General features: G+C 46.3%; 1 long non-coding RNA gene across 1 annotated transcript; it reads left to right on the top strand.

Annotated features, from left to right (window-relative positions):
• Positions 1-225: 225 nt before the first annotated feature.
• Positions 226-14,353, top strand: LOC146208965 (uncharacterized). Its single transcript, XR_014703415.1, has 3 exons — positions 226-309; positions 7,623-7,695; positions 14,248-14,353. It is a non-coding gene; the product is annotated as an uncharacterized LOC146208965 (long non-coding RNA).
• The last annotated feature ends 5,988 nt before the right edge of the window (positions 14,354-20,341 follow it).

The raw sequence follows: 20,341 nt of genomic DNA, 5'->3' as shown, positions 1-20,341 counted from the left end.
AACTCATTTGTCAGTGTCTCTGAAGTGTCCTCTTACAGAGGTGGAGGGTAAAATAGTACCAGTGGTCTTCAGAAATAAAAAAAAAACTTAAGATGAGGGGAACTTTTTACTTCCTCCCCGCCCCGCTTGAGCTGCATAAATATTAGTTGTAGAGTGTGGCAAAATTTCGAAAGTGTCAGAGATATCTGTTAGAAATTAAACAATTTGCTGTATTTCTTTAACTTTCAGTCCCGAACCAGCCTTCAGCTAGTACAAACCATAGGTCCCACAGCAGCACTGCACCACTTCTACCTCTGCCACAGCCATCAGGTAAGAAATGTTTATGCTTTTCAGATATTTGCATGTTCTCACAGGCACATAATTTTTATGAATATTGCTAAAATCATAAGAACATGAATGCTTCAGCCTTGTACATACTATCTAGTATATGGTATGTATTGTCAGCTAAAAAACTAAATTGGCCACAGCTCATTGCCACAGAGCATCAGTAGGGCTACACTGTTGTATAGTGCCGCTTGCTTGTGGCCAAAGTACCATGAGTTATGAAAAATTTCGCTCTCACTCTTGCATGGGTGATTGCCAGAAAAGTTTCTAGTGTGGCATTTGGCAGCTCTGCTGTTCCTGGTTGTAATGAAGATGAGTGCATATTGCACTGTGGCAAAGCAGTGGGACGGCCGTGATCTATCGAACCGCTGAAAGAACGAGACTGCGGCCAAGTATGCTGGAAAACTACCCCAGATGCAGCATCGGTGGCTACCGTAATGTGCACTTCAACCCTGTACAGCGAGAGATGGCGTGCTTTGCTGCAGTGCTACTTCTTTTTGGATACTGTCTTTATTATTGCCTCTGCAAATGGGCTCGATATTCTGTTCAGTGAGTCCTCTTAGCACTGTTTAAATTAGGTGCCGTGGCATATTTTTAGGAGCATGTAGATCTCATATGGTAAGTTATAAAGTTTTTGGATGAAACCAGATAGAGAACCTTATCTGTTATAAGAGTATCCTTAGTCCAGTAAAAAGTTACCGTCAGACTCAGTGCCAAGTCTGATGAAACAAGTCATTGTTTTTGTTAGAAGCATATTGTCACACTAAGTAAACTGTTATGCCTGGTTCACACTGCAGAAACATTTGGTCAACCTTTGTCTGGCCACAGCACATTTGCATAGCTTTGGCAACCATCTCGCCACTTTAACAATCAGTTCAGTTCAGTTCAGGCGTTCAGTCGTGTCCGACTCTTCGTGACCCTATGGACCATGTCACGCCACGCTTTCCGGTCTCTCACTATCTTCTTAACATCACATAGCTTCATCTGCAATGCCTCGAGAATGCCATCTAACCATCGCGTTCGCTGCCTACCCCTTCTCCGGCGACCCTCAACCTTTCCCAACATCAAATCTTTCTCCAGCGACTCCTCTCTTCTCATCAGATGACCAAAGTAGCTGAGCTTTAACTTTAGAATTTGACCCTCCAATGAGCAGTCAGGGTTTATGGTCGACAATATCGACTGATTTGATCTTCTGGCAGTCCAAGGAACTCTTAAGAGTCTTCGCCAGCACCACAATTCAAACGCGTCAATTCTTCGGCGGTCAGCCTTTTTCACAGTCCAACTCTCGCATCCATACATCACAACTGGAAAGACCATAGCACGGGTTATACGGATCTTGGTTGGCAGACTAATGTCTCTGCTCTTTACTAGGCGGTCAAGGCTAACCATTGCTCTCTTTCCCAGAAGCAGGCGTCTCCTAATTTCATGGCTGCAGTCTCCTTCCGAGGTAATCTTGGCGCCCAAGAACAGAAAATCTGTCACAGCTTCCACTTCTTGTCCATTGATGCTCCAGGACTTGATAGGGCAAGACGCCATGATCTTCGTCTTTTTAATGTTCAGTTTAAGCCCAAACTTCTCACTCTCTTCTTGTACGCGCATCAGAAGTCTCTTGAGATCCAATTCACTTTCTGCCATTAAAGTGGTATCATCCGCATATCTAAGGTTGTTGATGCGTTTTCCAGCGATCTTCACTCCAGCTGAAGACTCGTCCAGACCGGCCTTCCTCATGATGCACTCTGCATATAGGTTAAATAGGCAGGGCGACAGTATGCAGCCTTGCCTCACCCCTTTCTCAATCGGAAACCAATCAGTAAGACCATGCCCAGTTCTGACTGTGGCCTCTTGCCCTTCATAAAGGTTCCTGAGGAGACAGATGAGGTGAATTGGAACTCCCATCTCTTGGAGAGCTTGCCACAATCTGCTGTGATCTACGCAGTCAAACGCTTTCGCATAATCAATAAAGCAGAAGTAAATGGGTTTCTGGAACTCTCTTGCTTTTTCCATGATCCAGCGAAGGTTGGCAATTTGGTCTCTAGTTCCTCTGCCCTTGCGAAACCCAGCTTGCACGTCCGGAAGCTCCCGATCCACATACTGCTGCAGCCTACCTTGCAGGATTTTTAACATCACCTTGCTAGCATGCGAAATAAGCGCGATCGTGCGGTAGTTGGAACAATCTTTGGCACTGCCTTTCTTTGGAATGGGGATGTAAACTGAACTTTAACAATAACTGTCTGGAAATATGTACCTGTCACCCCGCTACACAGTGGAAATTTCTACGGGAACACTTGGCGAGCTCCTTGTCTCACTGAATAAAAAAAAGCTGACAATGCTTCCTTCCTGCTCCTCAAGCATAGCGACTCGTATAGTCCCATACTGCCTGCGTGCTCATTTCTGGGGTCAAATACTGTGCATGGAGGAGAAAGGGAAACATGCGGCACCAGCACAGCTGGTTTCATTGGCAGCCTGTCTGACTGCTTGCAAGGTGCCATACTACGGCATGCAACAAAGCGATGAAGAAGAGTTTTCTTTAAGTGCTGTCTTGATGCATGGAAACTTTTAAAAAACGGTCAATTACCTTTAAGTGCATGCCAAGGTTTATGTACAACTGGTCGCGCAACTTGGAAGAAAACGCGTGCAGCTGCCTACTGCCAACGGCATCAACTCGATGATGAGGGCTCCTGCGAACTGTGAGGCAAATTACTAGCGCACAGAAAATAAGATGGGCCAGAACCATGCCAGAACTCCAAAGAACTAGAAAGTAAACATAATATTCGTGCACAGGAATGAATGCAGTTTTGGTTTCTTGCGTAAGAAAAAAACGTTTCACATTGTTAATAATATTTTAACTTGTTTCTGGCGGCCTCTCTCGGCCACTTATTATCCTCTGCGTAGTTACCCAAAGCTCAGGTATGGCTCAGACCAAAGCTTTTTTCATCCGCGGAATGGGTGCGTCATCGGCCCCGGTTCAACGTTCATTGTTGCGTGCTGCGTACAGAGTGGGTTATCTGTAACAAACAGTCAGTATTTCATTCTGCTGGTTTTGGTACAGCTTTACAGCAAGGCGAAGACTGTCTGTACTCGATGAGAAACTGATTGCCGCTGCATGTGCGCATTTCCGGACAATGGGACAATGCTGTGTCACAGCTCGGCGGCTCGGCTCGGCCTCCCAGGCACGTCGCAAAAGTGGTGGCTTGTTTTACGGTTACACGTCTGCATGAGCGGCGTATCGCTGCATGTTTTAATTGAGCAGTGAAGGTGAGATATTATTGCCCCCAAGACGCGTGTCGCATTGCTCAAAGCCTTCCGTTCCGCTTTCTTTGCTGCGTGTTTTGCTTACTGCGTCGGATTACCGCACCAACGTTCGCTGAACGTGCTTTAGCTGTTATCACAATGATGTTTCTATTGTCAATGGGATCTTGCTCATGAACATGGTAAATGCTTGTTTTATATTTGTGACCTCACATTGACTCCTCTCAGTGACAAATGAAGCGCGAGTAAAATAATGGAATCATGAACAGGGCGAGATTTATTGGAGCGAAGCTATATCATAGATATTTTCACTTCTCAGATGCATTTTTTTCTAAATACTAGCAATCCCAATTTGAATTGCTTACCTAAGCTCTTACAGGTTGGCATTCTAGCGCTAGCGTTAGTTATTCCGTTCGTTTGTTTGTGTTGTTCTTTGACACTGATGCGTGGCGTGACATGGTCCATAGGGTCACGAAGAGTTGGACACGACTGAACTGAACTTAACTTGACACTGATATGTACTTTGTTTGTTAGCAAGATCTTTTACCCTTTTATAATCTCACTGCGTCTCGTTTAGAGACCTACGCTCAGGTCATTTTGTTATCACGAGGTTGTCGCTTTCCTACACTTAAAGATTTCATTGTCGTGAAGCGTCTATGTAAGTAATCGTGAATTAATAAAGCCCGGCTTTCTATGCAGCACAGCTTCACTCATTTATGCCCTTAGTGAAATGCCTCAAGCCATGTGATTCTATCCATGTGCTTGCCGAATTCACTTGAAGGCCCTTGTTCACAAACGTGCCCGAAGAAATAAGCCCCAGAATGCATTTACATGACGCGCGACGAAAGACTAGGCTAATGACGACGAAGGCAGAATGATGCTATGATAAGGTGGTTTAAGATGCCGTAACGTTTCAGTTAACGTAAAACTTGACAGTAGAAATCCATGTCAAGTAAAGTTGGCTGAACAGTTATGGTGTCCATTTTTCTGCCTTATCCGAGCATCGTTCTGCCTCCGTCGTTGTGGGCCTTGTTTTTCGTTCATAAGTAAAAAGACAATCGAATTCCCCGCCAAAAGTGCGTCACTGTGACGTCACAAGCAACGTCACGTGTTTGTTTTGCCTCACAGTTCGCAGGGGGCGCCGGGAAACTAAAGCCTCGCTCAGAGTCGACACGCAGGCTTCTATGGGAGTTACGCTACCATTTGTTCTACCATGTGCATGCTGTGGTGGTGTGTTGTTGCCGAAGTTTTGCTCAGCTGGCGAAAAAGTCAAATAATGCTGACAGATGCTGTCTGCATTTAATTTTCGTTGCCCGAGGCAACACCCCGGCAATGTGCCTTGTTTCTCAGCTCTTTGGAAACAAGTTTGTAGTGAAAAAATTTCTGGCTTGCTGGCAATTGTGTTTTGTTCATGCCGCTGATGTGTTCCTCCAGTGTGAACTGGGTTTTTTGCAGCAGATACTATTATTTATCACCTTTCATTTTCCATAATGAAGATTATGTTTGTGATTCATATTCCTAACAATCTCCTCATGACATTTGCATAAGGAACAATCTATCCAGCCATTAAACTAAAGCTGTTGTCAGGGGACTCACTGAAAAAAATGTCGAACCCATTGCAGAAACAACGCTGAAGAGAGTATTAAAGAACAAGTGAGCATGTTAATGGCTGATGCAATGCCTTAGGTCGTGTTGCCAAACTGGCAGGATGGAATGTATGTGACTGACAAATAATAACTTCATGGTATTAAAAAAAAAACACAGGAAAAACATCACTTAATTTCGGCCGTCCGATAGCTCTGCGCTTTCTCACTGGTGGTGTGCGCTCTTCTATGTCATGACCATCAACATCAGGACAGCTGGATAGCACACTAGAAATTTATCAAGCTTGGCAGGCGGCCTTGAGAGGGAAGGTGAAGTTTGTCATCACTTTTTTTTTATCGAAGGCTTGCCATAAGACATATTATAGAAACTGATGTAAAATATTTTCCGTAAGGAACTGGAGCAGGTGCCCGCTCTTATTGTTGTCGGTGAGCCATTTAGAGAAGTCCTCTTCCCTCGTGGTTAGTCCCACTTCCCACAGAATCTGTGTCCTTGATGCCTTTGTCCCTGCACAAGTCCACAGCAGATGGCGAATTCTCACTTCTTCAGCTGGTGTGGAACACTTCGGGCATGTGGTTGGTCCGATGTCTGCTTGAGATTGCCATCGGCATGTTACCGACGGGGTAAGGGCCGTCCCAGCTCTTATCCTTCTAAGGGAAACCTCCTCCAATCTCGTTAAGTTACGAGGGAGGGGGAATGTACACGGGGTTATGAGGGCACGTGTACTTCTCCTTAAAGAAGATGCTAAGATGGGAACTTGAGTACACTGTCACAAGCCAGTGGTGCGATGTAATAGTTTCGAGTTGCAGTCTCACTGCTTTGCGCAATAGTTTACTTTTCTGTCTGTTGCTACTGTTTCACCAATGCACTGTCGTAAATTTGTTCAGGAGCAGCTGTTCTGGACATGGTGAAAAGAATTTTCCACAAAATGATTGAAAATTTTTCAAAATATATTCTCAATTAAAAGGTACATTTTACAGGAATGCATTTGTTTCTTTTAGCACTGGCGGCTCTAGGGTCACCCGCACCTGGTGCAAAGGAGCGGCACCCTTTCTTCCTCCCCATGTTTTAAGCACCAAATCGTAACTTCCTTCTCTGTCCTCATGGTTTCCTTTGAAGTCAAGCTTGCTTTTGCACCCAACCATGCAGAGCAAGTAAAGTGTATTTTTTTCTTTTTAACCCTTAGACGCAGCGATATTGCCCCAGGAATAACAATTCATTAAAACATTACGTCAAAAGAACATATTTCCAAAAAAAGGCAGAAACACTAGCATGTGTAAGTTGCGAGGACATTGACTTAACTAAGCTTCCTAATTAAGACAGGTGATTGCCCAGTATGAGAAGTATTGGAAGTCCACTTGTACCTCAAAAAGGGGCAGATTGATTTCCGCATCTAGACTGCAAAGTTACCAATGCTCATTGGTGCCATACCAACAGAAAATGTTGAGCGCCAAATGGCCTTTTGGAGTTGGGAGACAGGGGGCATCCCCAGGCTCAATTTTGTTATTGCTTTCAGTTGAATTTCTCATTTTAACAATGACTTTGCCTTTTCCAGAGAGAATAATGCTCTATGTGAGCACCCTTGGGTACATTCTCAATTCGCCTTTTAAAGCACCTGGCCTTTCTAAAAGTGCCCTCCTTCTCATTCGTTTTTGTGGTCAGCACGTCATGATCTGACTTGCCATTCCACTCAACAACAGGCATTCTGTGCCTTTTTGCATTTTGAAATTCTGAGGCGGATGGGACTGGATCGAGGAGCGAGAAAGGCACAGAAAAATGAACAAGACAACTGCCGGAGAGATACTGCCAGCAATGCCCACTTGGGAAAGGAGACTGAACTGCATATAAAGAAAAAGAGGCATGGCAGTACGGCTTCTGACTGGTGTCGTCTAACATGCTTTTGTGCAGGAGTTTCTGATGAGTATCGGATTAATGCTGGTGTTTTCAGGGCGCACCCGCGTGCACAGGCCCAGTTCAACATTAATTTGGCATGGAGTCTGGCATAAACTAAGGCCTGTGTTTTCAAGAACTCCAAACAGAACAATTAACGAGAAGGTCGCATTCTCCAGTCAGTGTCTCAGCAGTACCAATACGTGCTTTAAGACAATAATTCATTTTGCTCCCCACCACTTCCTTTCTCTCACTGCCCAGCTGCACCCTCTGAGCGCTGCACTCTGTGCGGACCACACCTCATGCACCCCTTTCATGAGCCACTTCTTTTAGTATATCATAATTGATGTTATGACAGATCTTAAATATTTCCTTCAAAGTTGTTCTGTTCATGCTAGCTGTTCTTTCACTGCTAAAATTTTCTTTTACTCTAGCTAAAGAAAAACATGTTTTTGTACTAGAATGTGCTGTGCTTTTGTTGCACATTTAAAAACCTTTTTATGGGTAGAACATTTGTGTGTGCAAAACACTAATTGTTGGTTTTGTTTCAATAACAGTGTACCACTGTGAGTGCCAAGGCCTCTTTGGGTGATGCTGCAGTCTCACAACAGGCAGGAAAGCAGTCAAAAGGTGTGTTTCTGCTCATTATACCGAAAAAAATATTTGCGGTTTTATGGTAACCTTAGATGGTCTTCATCACTTTTGCACCAGTATTTATTCCTTGGGAGTGAAATATAAACATAACTCAATGAGTGTAACTTAATGAGTTTGAGCGTTTATTACAAATGCAGTCTTCCTGATTCATTGAGCTTTGGCAGCCCACTGACCACAAGTCACTCCTGCTGAGAGCTAGTGTGATGGTGATGTGGGCAGCCTTTCGAGCTCCACATTCTGTCTTCAAGGCTAGCTCTCTGGGCAGTCAATGTAGTTATCTAATGCACTGTGCAGCTGTCTCATTGATATTTATTTTACATATTTATTTTCATTTGACAAGATTTTCAATCATATACATGCACCTTCATCATCATTATCATCAGCCTGACTACACCCACCACAGGGCGAAGGCCTCTCCCATATTCCTCCATTTAACCTGGTCCTGTGCTAGCTGCATCCACTTGACCCCTGCAAACTTAACCTCATCCACCCGCCTAATTTTCTGCTGCTCCTGCTAAGCTTACCTTCCATTGGAATCCAGTTTGTTATGCTAAGCGTCCATTCATTATCCTCTCCTCACACTACATGTCCTGCCCATGCTCATTTCTTCTGGGCACTTTGCTACTTGCTAAATGACTAATTTCTTATTTTCGCCTCTATCATCCGGCACATATGCATCAGCATGCAGTACTAAGCTACTGCATTGTGTGAAAGCAAAAGACACAGATGTAAAGACCTTTTTAAAAACAACCCCTCCAAATTACTCGGCTTAGGGATGGCAGCTCTGATGCCGCTCTGTTCCAAGGGTCAACTTGATGGGTTGATTGCGATCTCACACTCCCATTCCAGATGAGCTACTCTAGGTTGCAGCAGTGATTGGCTGCTATAATTTGTTAACAAGTAGCAGTTTATGATTCTCGTCATTTGTTGAATTATTTTTGCTGTTAAACATTTCTCATATTTCTCAAGTAAGAAGCCAGCTACAGGAACACTAGCTACTGCAATGCAGTCAGCAAAGTATGTGCCTGTAGGCAGGAAAAAAGCTCCCAACACCTCTTGTCTATCCTTTGCACCACTGAGTTGCCCAGCATTGCACCGCTCAAAGCTAGGTTTTATGAATGCCAATGTTGTATTGACTGGTGTGGAACTAAATGTCTCTATTGAACACCGTAGAGTTTTATACACTATTGCTAGAAACATGCAGAGTCCAAGTTGACTGACTTTCTGAGTTAACATGATGAGTATAGTGGTTAGGGCGTCCGTCTAGGCTGCGGGAGGTGGTTCGTTGGAAACCCGCCGCCGGACACCCACCGGTAAAATGGGTACAAGCGTCCCCCGGCCTGGCGCCCAGCTCTCACAGGGGTGTGCGCTTGGAAGAGGCTCCGCAAACCCCGCTGCGCTCCTTCTGGGGCAAAATAGCTTCGAACACTTCAGCCTGCAAAGGTGGTTCGAGTCACCGTGTTTCACGGGGTTCAAAACTGAAAACGAGTCGTGTGCTGCACACGCGAAAACTCAGAAAAGCTTTGTTTCAAGTGCGAAACGCTTTAACCCAGCGTGTCGAAAGACGTAAAGGTTCACTGTCACTGATGAAGTTTACTTCTCAGAGATCACTGCAGTCCCACGGCAAGTCCGGATCTTCCGGCCTGTCTGACTTTGCAAAAAAAAAAAAAAGGGCCACATAATGGGCTGTTGCCGCGCAAGGCGGACTTATTGTTGTCCGATGGCGGAACGTATCACTGCCACATCGGCGCAACTATTTGGGCCGTGACCCCGTTTCCCAAGCATTTCACCCCAGAAGAGCCGAGCACCAGGCCGGGGGAAAGCTTGTACCCATTTAAAAACCGGTGGGTAACCGGCGGCGCCAGGGTTCGAACCTGGTACCTCCCGAATGCGAGGCGGATGCTGTGGTGCAACAAAGACAAACACTATGAATGAAACACAACGCAGGCATACACTACCAACTGTAATACAAAACAGAATGCAAACTTCGTCTTTAACGCCCAAGCACAACTTCCTTCTCTACACACAAGTCCTTCATATTAGCACACCTCTTCTTTCCTGAGCAGATATGTCTGGCCAACAGTAAATGTTTGCAACCCTCACATCCCAGGTATTGTCCAAGCAGCGAATACAAGACCAAATCCATCACTCACATCATCCAAACAGAACTCATAACTTCCACCGCTGAGACACAAACTAAAAAAACCACCACACATCTGGAGCTGCCACAAATTGCGTTCACTCACAATGCATCTAAAAGGCAAATCCAGTTTGAGTCTTAAGAGGGAAAAAATGCATCAAGGCAACCCTTGCAATCACTGATCACCTTGGCCGATCTGGTCAGCTGCAGTTCATTACATACTGTGATGGCTTTTGATCTACTAGCTTTGTTCTATACAAGTACAAAATTCCTAATTGCCTGGGTCACCTTCTGTTATTATTAGCTAGCCGGAACCACTGCAAAGCCCCCAGGGTTGTGTGGATCAGGGTGGGGTATTGGATGGGCTGGATTCTACCCCAAAGACTTCTCGGAAGATGGATCTAGTACTGCAGGAACATACTCTAAATAATGTTTTTAGATGATAACCTTCGTCTTCTTCAAATGGAAAAAGGGGGCTTCAAAGTGGTTCTGGCTGGCCTATATGAAGAGAAGGCGACCGCGAAGAATTTCAGAAAGAATTAAGAATTTTCTGCTTGTGCAGAAGAAAGCTAGTAGAGCAAATGTCATCATGTTATGTAAAGACCTGCAGCTGAGCAGATTGGCCAAAGCGATCAGCGACTGCAGGAAGGGTTGCCTTGATGTGTTTTTTCCTTTAAGGGCTCATGAACTGAACTCTCCTTTTAGCTGTATTGTGAGTGAACGTGATTCATGGCAGCTGCAGATGTGTGGTGATCTTTTAGTGTGTGTCTAAGTGGCAGAAGTTGTAACTGTTTTGCGCAGACAATGTGAGGGGTGAACTTTTTTTTTTATTTCGTAAACTTTATTTCAAAAATTATGCAAAGCATTTTCTATAGTATGCCTTATGGCAAGTTTGGGAAATAAAAAAAAAGTCCGCCCTTCACCTTGGATGGGAGGGTTACTAACATCTATTGTTGGCCAGGTATATCTGCGTAATTAGGAAAGAAGAGTTGTTTTAGTGTGATATGTACTTGGGTGTGAAAGTGAAAACTGGAGTTCCGTTTTGTGTTATAATTGGTAGTGTGTCCTTGTGTAGTGTTTCTCTTTTCGTGTTTGTCGTCATTGCACTGCTGTTCTGGGTACCATGCACAATTTTGTCCCGCATGCTGTTCAAGGAAGTGCATTTTGCTTAAAACAAATGGTGCAATTTTCTTCATAAGTGAACATTAGAGTAGTACAGCGCATGCGAAATGTGTTCTATCTTGTAAACAGATGGCTCCCTAATTCTACAGTGGGTCTGCAGAGCTAGATGCCATTTTGCTCACACTTTTGGTACTATATAGACAAGCATCAGCCAGTAAAATCAGTGGAGATGCGGTGGCACTGGTGAGAGCAGTGACTTTTGGGGTGTAGGCAAAAACCCTAGCCGTTTGTTTTGTTTTCAAGCATAGTTCTGGATATTCCTGCAAGCTGTGGTGCGGTCAGTTACACCACGAGGCACAAGAAAGAAAATGACACCTGTTTTTATATGTTTCTTACTGTCTGATAAAGATGAGTGTAAACGGCAGCGTGAGCACTACAAGTAGACCCTTCAGCGACAAAATGCCTTTGCAGCTAACGTGCATTGCACATCTGCACTGCAACTTAATCAGGTAGTTCACAACCCATAATTGTCGCACCTACTTTTTGGCCGCACAGCGAAGAGCGCAATAGCAAACACCTGCAGTTTGTGGATGTTTTGTTTTATGTACTGTCCATTCACAAGAAGTTTAATCAAAACTCCTTGACAACCCATTCACCTGCAGTGCCCATGTGTTCGTACGGAAAAGGACACAAAAGCTGCTGCGAAGGTAACTGTAGTTATCTTAAGCAGTCACTCCAGCCCGATATTGCCAAAACAGGCACTGTCTTCTGATGTAGCTTTTCTGTTTTCACTTTCACGAGTTTCAATGAGTGACTTCATAACCAGTCCTATAAAGCGAGTGAACATCATTAGTATCCCGGCAAAGTTATGCAGTGTTATTTCTCAGATCAATAAATTTTTTTTGAAAGTCATCAGGAACCTGCAGAACGAATTAAATATTCACGTAAAACCTAGCTCTGATGGAACAGTATATTTTAGTATGGTACATATGGTATATGGAGTTTATAGCCCGAAAGTGGATTTGGCTATGAGGGTTGCAAAATAAGCAGTTATGACTTGAATTTAAATAAAAATGTTAAATAAAAAGTATAATAAAAAAATAGCAGATTGCTCAAATTTTGCTAAGCGCTCATGGAGAACGTTGCAGTTGTGCTCATGCACCTCTCCTACACAATGAAAAGAACAAAATAAGAGCACTCCTAAAAGCCTTCATGTGTATATTAACCTGTGAATGACATTGCTGAATCTATACGAGGAAACAGGCGTGACACTTTTTTTATCGACCAAGATGAAAGCTTGGCAGTGCGCTATAAGAGAATGTTACAAAGAACTATACGATGAATTTCTGTCTCTTAAGTTTCAGGTACATAGGGCTAGAAATATGATTCCTAGTTCCCTATAGTTGCCGGTAATAATTGTTCTTTAGAGTGAATTGGTGCTTGGAGCAGCGGAAAGTCTATCAAAAAGAGTCGTCATATGAAAAGCACACTTCAAGTTATTCATATCATTGTCCTCCTTTCATGTGCTAACAATTGACCCAGAAGTTTAACAGTGTTGACCTTTTTCTTATACATTAAGCTTTTTTGTATTCATTTTACTTAATCAGTTACTACAGCCACCCATGTACTGTAGCCACACACTGTTGAAGTCATGGCGAAGATGCCAATGCAGCTCTTTGCCGGGTAATTCCAGCAGTAATCGGCTTCAGAAGTGCTGAACTAACACCAGTGGCAAAGTACTACTATTCCAGTTCCCGAAAAATGCCCACACTGTGGAGAACCCACTTGCGACACCATTGTCTGGCATCTAATATGGACATGCCTAGGAACTTCGCATATACGCAAGATCATTTAAAAAAAAGCTGGACTTTCACCGACTAATGACTCTCATTTCCACTTATGGATAACAAACAACATTTATGCCTGCAGTTTATGTGACTTCTTGCACATGGCCGCACTCCACACATTTCTGGGACTCTACCACCACCTTTTATGCCGTGTGGCAAACTCAGCGCCATAAATAAAATAAAATAAAAAGTGCTGAACTACTGTCCAGGCATAATCCAAACCATTTCTAAGCACCAGCAGCAGTCGGCGCTTTGGTACTGAGCGACGCTTTCCTAATTGGTCTACTCATGAAACTACCTTTATGAATCCTAATCTGCCATAGTAAAATAATGATATGGTTAACTTTTGCAAAGCAAAAATCGCAGAGCTTGTACAAGCAAGGCAGTTGAGCCCAATTTGCACCGGCGGCAGCTGGCTTGGCTTGAGTTGAAACTTGCTTGTCGCGGTTATCGCTCTTAGCAGCAATTTGCCACTGGTCAGCAATTCTCAAGAGTGATTCAATTTTGGTAATCTACTCAGTATTCCAGACACCAAAAGTTTTGCTCGCTTCATTTCTGACATTGGTACTAGCGATACGCCGTTTTGTTCGCGTATGGTTTGCGGGAGGAGGGGCCACCGCAATGATGTTTACGGTGGTCGAGGAGGTGCTGCCCTTGTGTGGTGCTTGACCACGCTGTTGGCGCCTCGTCGGAAATAGGATATTTGTAAATGCAGCTTCAATCTGCCAATCACTGCGTCGCTTCGGCTGTTGTACTTAGTGGGCAATAGCTGCTGTAACCGAGAACGGCAGTGAGCTGTGTAACAGCAGCGAACCGCGATTGGTGGTTAACCATGGTTAAGTTCGGTAACCGTGATTAAGCTAGCCGAGTAAATAGGGTATAAGAGAAACTTATGGTCAGTTTGAGTAGCAGAGCACTTTCAGAGAGGGGGAAATTGTAAGCTGTGAATAGGAAAGAATTTTGTTGGGACATATAGTTAGTATGCTTGAAGCAGGGCAGATGGCTGCAGGTAAAGCAAAATAGTGATAATTGAAAATCAGTGGGGCAGTACTTTGTCCTACAGTGGAAGTAACTAGCCTTATAATGTCGATAATTGATGCAGACCTACCTTGCAATCCATATTGCACTACTTTCTGTAGTATATAGTGCAAACAGTGCCACAATTTCTAATTGCATTAAATTATTTGTTGTCCAAATGGCTATAATTTCCCATCCCTTTACAGTAATTGTGTAAATAGTCGAGTTGTATCAGTCATTGATGCTGCATGCATTGTTCTTGCTTTCACTTCGTTCCGATATTACTTTGCAGGTTGTATCTGCACTGTAGTATTATGGATGAGCGTTTGTAGCTTTGTACCAAGTCAGATTGTAATATTGATATTTCACCACACTGATATTACCTATTACCTAATTTTGCAGATTCCTTGTGGCACTACCTCAAGGTGAAGGCCTGCCCTGCCGAAGAGCTGCAGAAGCGCCACAAAAAGGTGGCAAGGCACGTGGCGAGAAGTGCTTTGACCTGCGGCGGTAAATATATTCTCATGGTCATGTTGATGCTTCTGTCCAGTTTAGGCAGAATTAAGTGGTTGGCTGTTATTTGTTCAGCATCACAGTAGCTGGTAATGATTGTCATCATGGGTGTGGTGATTGTCTTCCTCATCGAGCTCTTCTGATATGTTGCCAGTGAGAGGCGAGCAAAACGAACATCACCTGTTGCAATGCAGTTAGCAAACAAGCCAGCAGGCAGGAAAAAACTAACGCCTCTCATCCATCTGGTGCACCACTGATCTGCCGAGCATTGCATAGCTTACATCTAGGAGTTGCGAAAGCTTGAGATCTGTATTATTGGTGCACAAATAAGTGCCTCCAATAACCCACATTGGACATCATTGGAGCTATGCACTTTTGCTAGCACTAAATTGACTAAATTGCCAAGTTAACAAGATCAGGATAGGTGAGAGTTCACTATCTGTTATCAAGGAAGCATATTGTGCTTATAAAAATGGTGTGGTTTTCTTCATAATTGGTTATTCGAGCTATGCAGTGCATGTGAAATGTGTTGTCACAGTCAACAGATGTCTCCCGAATTCTGCAGTGGTCTGCACAGCTAGGTGACATTTTGCTGACACGTTGCATACTTTTGGGCTCTGCAATGCTTACGTATATTTCTTATGGGCATGCAGTCTCACAGTCTTTCTCTTTTTCAGCTAGGGCATGCTGAACTCGCACAAGCAGAAGAAAAAGGAACGTCATCAGCCGGGAGTATTGTGCTAATAAATTGTTTTGCCCCAAGTAAGGTGTTTTTGATGTGCATGGCCATACTTAAAAATGCATGGAATGCAGAGCTAGACAAGTGCTCCGCAGCTGCATGTTACTTTATCAATAGCAACTACTTGACGAGGCAGACTACAGAAATGCACCTTACTACACAAATACTACATACGAGGAGACAGACTACAGAAGGACAACACTACAAAAGACAGACTACAGACATGCGACACACTACAAAAACAAGACTACAGACATGCGACACACTACACAATGCAGACTACAGAAATACTACACAAGATAAACAACACAATTACGACATGCCGAAAATACGACAAACTACAAACTACAGGAATTTTTTCGGTAGTATTTCTGTAGTACGTTTTGACTGGGACGCCTGTCTGCTGGCATGCATTATGTTAGTATCGGGATTTATATATTGGTTTCATGTTTTATGGCCAACGCGTTGCTTGGAGTCATTCACGTACATAGAGCTGTTTGTGTATGTATGTATGTATGTATGTGTGTGTGTGTGTGTGTATGTATGTATGTATGTATGTATGTATGTATGTATGTATGTATGTATAACTTTATTAGGGAGCCGGCAAACGACGGGTTAAAGCGTCGTGACGCTGGCCAAGCGTCTACCCGGGGTTAAGCCCTACTCTGCACTACCTCATTTGTGAGGCTTGTGCTTTTCGAGCGCACCCCGGGCCTGCTGGATGGCCCATAGTTGCATGTCCTTGTCTGTATTCTGAACAGCACTTTGAATTTCCGGCGGGTATGTCCTGGATGCAGCTTCGGTCGGGAACCTGGCACAGTCCCACATGATGTGCCATTGGTCCGCCGGACCCACTTGACATACACTGCGCATATCACTCGTGTAGATGTCTGGGTGGAGGACGTGTAGCATTGCCGGGGCTAGGAGTGACCCGGTTTGCATTTGCCTTAGGATGAGCGCCTCCTCCCGACTAAGTGCCGGGTGAGGCGGCGGCATTGTCCGTCGAGCTAGGCGGTAAAATTTTGTCACTTTCTCGTAACTGGTCATTCGGTCTTTTGTTTCGAACCACCATTCGGAATTGTCCTTCTCGGGGGCGCGGAAGGTAAACGCTTGCGCCGCCGAATGGGCCGTCTCGTTGTGATTCGGTGAGGTTGCACAATCTCCCGCGTGCGCCGGGAACCACTTGATGCGGATAGTGTTGCCGCTGTCTTGAAGCTGGAGCTTACTGATGATGGCGGCCGCCTGCGCGCACACTCGCCCCTTGGCAAAGTTGCGCACAGCGTTCCTCGAGTCGCTGAGCACGGTGCGACACTCGGCCTCCGAGATCGCCAGAGCGATGGCAACCTCCTCGGCGTCTGTGGCGTGCGTGCACCGCACGCTCGCTGCCGTTGTTTTGATGCCGGTAGCCGCCACAACGGCTACTGCCACGAATCCTTCTCGCTTGTATTTCGCAGCGTCCATGAACCGGACGTGCGGGTCCTGGACATGTTGCTCGACGAGGACTTCGGCCCGCGCCTGCCGCCGTTCTTGGTTGTACTCGGGGTGCATGTTTTTCGGGATGGGGTCCACGTGGATGTGGGCCTGCGCCTCATCGCTGATCTCGCACGATTGCCGACTGGGAGCTCGGGGATTGTAACCCAGGGACGTCAGTATACTGCGGCCTGTTTTGGTGGTAGAGAGGCGCTCCATTTGCGCCGTGAGCAGCGCCTCGGCTATTTCTTCTAAGGTGTTATGGACACCGAGCTGCAGGAGCCGAGCAGTACTCGTGGTCCCCATTAATCCCAGCGCCGTCTTGTAAACCCGTCTGATCAGCGTGTTTATCTTTGTCCGGTCAGTGGCCTGCCAGTTGAGGTAGGCCGCAACGTAGGCGATGTGACTGATCACGAACGACTGGACGAGGCGCAGAAGACTGTCTTCACGCATGCCTGCCCATCGTGCCGAAACTCGGTGTATGAGCCGGATAGCGTCCATTGCCTTTGTGGTAATCTTGTTGATGGTCTCGTCGTTGCGGCCGTTCTTGTTTAGTAGCAGGCCCAGGACCCTGATCTTGGGAACTTCGGGGATGCGCTGCCCCGATGCAGCCACGATCTTTATGTGATCGCACTCCCGAAGGGGAGCGCGTTTCCGTCCCCGTTGTAATGGTGTGAGGACGAACAACTCGGATTTGGCGGGCGAGCACACTAGGCCTGTGCCGTTAAGGTGTTGCTCGATGGCAGTAACAGCCTCTTGGAGCTGCTGCTCAATGCTGGCGTCGGTGCCACCTGCCGCCCACAGGGTAATGTCGTCGGCGTAGATCGTATGCCGGACGCCGGTCCCCTCTACTGCCCTCGCTACCCCGATCATGACAAGGTTGAAGAGCAACGGCGAGATGACTGAACCTTGCGGGGTACCCGTGCTTCCGAGCTTGTGTTCGGGGAGCTTAAGGTCTCCGGCGTGCAGTTCCACCGTGCGATTGTTCAAGAAGTCTTGGATGTAATTGTAGCTCGCTACCCCCATGTTGAGTCTCGATACTTGTGCTAATATGGCTGAGTGTTTGACTTTGTCGAATGCGCTTTGTAAATCAAGTCCCAGAATTACTTTGCTGTCTTGTGTCTTGTTATCGATTATTTCTTGTTTGAGCTGTAGCATGGCATCTTGTGTGCTGAGTCTGCGCCTGAAGCCGATCATCGTATCCGGATATAGGTTTTCCTTTTCCAGGTACTCCTGCCACCGGTTGGAAAGCACGTGCTCAAGCACCTTGCCCACGCAGGACGTAAGCGAGATGGGACGCAAGTTGCCGATATCCGATGGTTTGCCCGGTTTCGGGATTAGGATTGTTCTTGCCGTTTTCCACTGTCGGGGGAGCTTGCCCGAACGCCAGCATTCGTTATAGTAGCGGGTTAAGGCCTCGATCGATGCATAGTCGAGGTTGCGTAGCATGTTGTTGGTAATAAGATCGGGGCCGGCTGCTGAGCGGGCGTTGAGCTCGTGCAGCGCTGCCCGCACCTCTGACATGGTAATGTCTCGGTCGAGCCACGCGTTCGGCAGCCCCCCGTATGGCGGGTAGGTTTCCGTTGGCGTGTGCGGCAGATACTTGGCTTCCAGGGCCTTGATAAAGACGTCTTTTTCTTGTTGTTGTGTGGCGGTGTGTATGAGGCAGGCCAGGCGATCGCGCTGGTGTGACTTGGTCTTAGTTTTGTTTCGGAGGTGCCGAAATAGATTCCATGTGCAACCACGATGTAGTTGCCCGTCAGCTCGTTTGCAGACTTCGTTCCACTGCTGCCGGCACAGGATCTTGCAGTGATGTTAAATGGCCCTGTTTAAGTCGGCCACCTTCTTTCTCAATTTGCGATTCAGGCGTTGCCGCTTCCAGCGCGCCTGTATCGAACGTTCGGCCTCGATGAGATGGGCCAGACGACTGTCCATAGCTATGATGTCTTCGTCTGTTTCAATGGTCTTGGTGGCCGAGTGCACTGCATCGCGGAGCTCTGCCGACCAGGTTTCAATGTCTGTGATGTCTAGCGGTGTGGTTGGTCGTCCCTTACGGAAACCGTCCCAATCCGTCCATTTGTGTGTAATGGTGTTGCCCCGGAATTGATTGGGAATCGTAATTTCGAGGATGTAGTGGTCACTTCCCAGGTCAACGCCGGTGCTGCGCCACGTTATTTTGCCAGTGTGGTCGTTCTTGATGAATGTAAGGTCTGGTGTGGTGTCTCGTGCTACGGAATTGCATATTCGGGTAGGATGATTGGGATCCGTGATCAGGGTGCAGTCGTGGTCCAGGGTATCCTGTAGTAGGTCCCGTCCCTTCGCCGTGTCTTTCACGTAACCCCACGCTCGATGGGAGGCGTTGAAGTCTCCTCCAATCAGCAAAGTGTTCCCTTTGGCTTGGGTGCTGGCTGTGTGTAGCAGGGTCTTGAATTTCTGTGTTTGGTGCTTGGGGTTACTGTATATGTTAGCTATGAACAGGCTGTTTTTCCGTTGTTTGCTTGGAATGATTTCGGTGAAGGTGTATTCCACCCTGCTGCGGCCGTGTCTGAGCTGATGTTCAATGAACGTGAGCCCTTTGCTTACGAATGTGCAGACGCCTCGTCCCTCCGCTGGGCTAACGTGAGCGCGATACCCAGCAAGGGTTGGGTTCGCCGTCACCGTTTCTTGCAGCAGAATGATGTCATGTTTCTTGGTTACTGTGGTGATGTGTTGTTGCAGCACTGCTCTCTTGTTGTTGTAACTGTGGCAGTTGCACTGCCAGACCGTGAGGCCCGGTAGCGATCCAGAATGATGTCATGTTTCTTGGTTACCGTGGTGATGTGTTGTTGCAGCAGTGCTCTCTTGTTGTTGTAACTGTGGCAGTTGCACTGCCAGACCGTAAGGCCCGGTAGCGATCCTATTGTGGCTTGGGGCTGGGACATGGTTGTGATGGAGTTGAGGCTTGCGTCTGTTTTTGGAGATATGGGTGGTTTGCGAATTGCGCAGCAAAGATGGGGCTGCATACTATGGGCTTGAGGGTTTGTTCAATGAAGTCGAAGCGCTCCTGTATGGTTCCGTAGGACGTGGTGATTAGTTCCTCCAGCCGCGCCAGGCGTTGGTCAGTGACGGCAGCCGTGTCAGCATAGGTGTTGGTGAGCGCTTCAATTTTGGTTTCGAGCTGAGTTTCCAATTGGGTTAGGTCCTTATGTTGTCGTGATGAGGTGCGCGCTCGTTTCTTGGGGGTTGGGTCAGTGGTTTTCTCCCCTTCGGGCTCGTCTTGTGATATGTCCATTGATTGTGTACCACCTTGATGGGATGGCGTGTCGGTGTTCTCGGGGATAACGGAGGGTGTAAGTGTCTCGGGTGACTGAGCTGGGCCAATGGTTGGCTGAAATCGCTGTGCTTGTAGTTCTTTCTTGACGTCGGCTAGCTCTTGGGTAAGCCGTCGCGTGGTTTCCAACAGAGTCGCGTTGGCGACACGGAGTTGTTCGAGTTCCTTGTAGTAGGGGCTGGTAGTCTATTCCTGCCAGCTGCTCTGTGTGCTTCGGCCAGTAGTGGCGCTGTTAGAGCTTGCGTTGCTGCTTTTAACTTCGCCCTTTGCTGCGTCCGCCCAACTGATTCTGTCACGGAGAAAATTCACTGAGGCAAAATCATAAATATGTAATCGGGTTGATTGATTGATTTAGAGGAAGGGAAAGGCACGGTAACTGTCTCACTTCTTGTCTGTGGACATCTCAACCACGCCGTAAGGGAAGGAAGGAAGGTGGGAGTGAAAGTGGAAAGAGAGAAATAGGA

Source organism: Amblyomma maculatum, chromosome 1 (assembly GCF_055883805.1).
Source record: "Amblyomma maculatum isolate TAMU_Amacu chromosome 1, ASM5588380v1, whole genome shotgun sequence".
Lineage (NCBI taxonomy): Eukaryota > Metazoa > Arthropoda > Arachnida > Ixodida > Ixodidae > Amblyomma > Amblyomma maculatum.
This window is presented reverse-complemented; position numbering and strand designations above follow the sequence as displayed.